Raw genomic sequence first — 2,714 nt, 5'->3', positions numbered from 1 at the left:
ATAATGGTAAAGGGATCAATTCAACAAGAAGAGCTAACTATCCTAAATATATATGCACCCAATACAGGAGCACCCAGATTCATAAAGCAAGTCCTGAGTGACCTACAAAGAAACTTAGACTCCCACACAATAATAATGGGAGACTTTAACACCCCACTATCAATATTAGACAGATCAATGAGACAGAAAGTTAACAAGGATACCCAGGAATTGAACTCAGCTCTACACCAAGCTGATCTAATAGACATCTACAGAACTCTCCACCCCAAATCAACAGAATATACATTTTTTTCATCACCACACCACACCTATTCCAAAATTGACCACATAGTTGCAAGTAAAGTTCTCCTCAGCAAATGTAAAAGAACAGAAATTATAACAAACTGTCTCTCAGACCACAGCGCAATCAAACTAGAACTCAGGATTAAGAAAGTCACTCAAAACCACTCAACTACATGGAAACTGAACAACCTGCTCCTGAATGACTACTGGGTACATAACAAAATGAAGGCAGAAATAAAGATGTTCTTTGAAACCAACGAGAACAAAGATACAACATACCAGAATCTCTGGGACACATTCAAAGCAGTGTGTAGAGGGAAATTTATAGCACTAAATGCCCACAAGAGAAAGCAGGAAAGATCCAAAATTGACACCCTAACATCACAATTAAAACAACTAGAAACGCAAGAGCAAACACATTCAAAAGCTAGCAGAAGGCAAGAAATAACTAAAATCAGAGCAGAACTGAAGGAAATAGAGACACAAAAAACCCTTCAAAAAATTAATGAATCCAGAAGCTGGTTTTTTGAAAGGATCAACAAAATTGATAGAGCACTAGGAAGACTAATAAAGAAAAAAAGAGAGAAGAATCAAATAGATGCAATATAAAATGATAAAGGGGATATCACCACCAATCCCACAGAAATACAAACTACCATCAGAGAATACTATAAACACCTCTACGCAAATAAACTAGAAAATCTAGCAGAAATGGATAAATTCCTCGACACATACACTCTCCCAAGACTAAACCAGGAAGAAGTTGAATCTCTGAATAGACCAATACCAGGATCTGAAATTGTGGCAATAATCAATAGCTTACCAACAAAAAAAAGTCCAGGACCAGATGGATTCACAGCCGAATTCTACCAGAGGTACAAGGAGGAACTGGTACCATTCCTTCTGAAACTATTCCAATCAATAGAAAAAGAGGGAATCCTCCCTTACTCATTTTATGAGGCCAGCATCATCCTGATACCAAAGCCAGGCAGAGACACAATCAAAAAAGAGAATTTTAGACCAATATCCTTGATGAACATTGATGCAAAAATCCTCAATAAAATACTGGCAAACCGAATCCAGCAGCACATCAAAAAGCTTATCCACCATGATCAAGTGGGCTTCATCCCTGGGATGCAAGGCTGGTTCAATATACGCAAATCGATAAATGTAATCCAGCATATAAACAGAACCAAAGACAAAAACCACATGATTATCTCAATAGATGTAGAAAAGGCATTTGACAAAATTCAACAACCCTTCATGCTAAAAACTCTCAATAAATTAGGTATTGATGGGATGTATCTCAAAATAATAAGAGCTATCTATGACAAACCCACAGCCAATATCATACTGAATGGGCAAAAACTGGAAGCATTCCTTTTGAAAACTGGCACAAGACAGGGATGCCCTCTCTCACCACTCCTATTCAACATAGTGTTGGAAGTTCTGGCCAGGGCAATTAGGCAGGAGAAGGAAATAAAGGGTATTCAATTAGGAAAAGAGGAAGTCAAATTGTCCCTGTTTGCAGACGACATGATTGTATAGCTAGAAAACCCCATTGTCTCAGCCCAAAATCTCCTTAAGCTGATAAGCAACTTCAGCAAAGTCTCAGGATACAAAATCAATGTACAAAAATCACAAGCATTCTTATACACCAATAACAGACAAACAGAGAGCCAAATCATGAGTGAACTCCCATTCACAATTGCTTCAAAGAGAATAAAATACCTAGGAATACAACTTACAAGGGACGTGAAGGACCTCTCCAAGGAGAACTACAAACCACTGCTCAAGGAAATAAAAGAGGATACAAACAAATGGAAGAACCTTCCATGCTCATGGTTAGGAAGAATCAATATCATGAAAATGGCCATACTGCCCAAGGTAATTTATAGATTCAATGCCATCCCCATCAAGCTACCAATGACTTTCTTCACAGAATTGGAAAAAACTACTTTAAAGTTCATATGGAACCAAAAAAGAGCCCGCATCGCCAAGTCAATCCTAAGCCAAAAGAACAAAGCTGGAGGCATGACACTACCTGACTTCAAACTACACTACAAGGCTACAGTAACCAAAACAGCATGGTACTGGTACCAAAACAGAGATATAGATCAATGGAACAGAACAGAGCCCTCAGAAATAACGCCGCATATCTATAACTATCTGATCTTTGACAAACCTGAGAAAAACAAGCAATGGGGAAAGGATTCCCTATTTAATAAATGGTGCTGGGAAAACTGGCTAGCCATATGTAGAAAGCTGAAACTGGATCCCTTCCTTACACCTTATACAAAAATTAATTCAAGATGGATTAAAGACTTACATGTTAGACCTAAAACCATAAAAACCCTAGAAGAAAACCTAGGCATTACCATTCAGGACATAGGCATGGGCAAGGACTTCATGTCTAAAACACCAAAAGCAAT

Source organism: Pan troglodytes, chromosome 2 (genome assembly GCF_028858775.2).
Source record: "Pan troglodytes isolate AG18354 chromosome 2, NHGRI_mPanTro3-v2.0_pri, whole genome shotgun sequence".
Classification (NCBI taxonomy): domain Eukaryota; kingdom Metazoa; phylum Chordata; class Mammalia; order Primates; family Hominidae; genus Pan; species Pan troglodytes.
Note: the sequence above shows the minus strand (reverse complement) of the source record.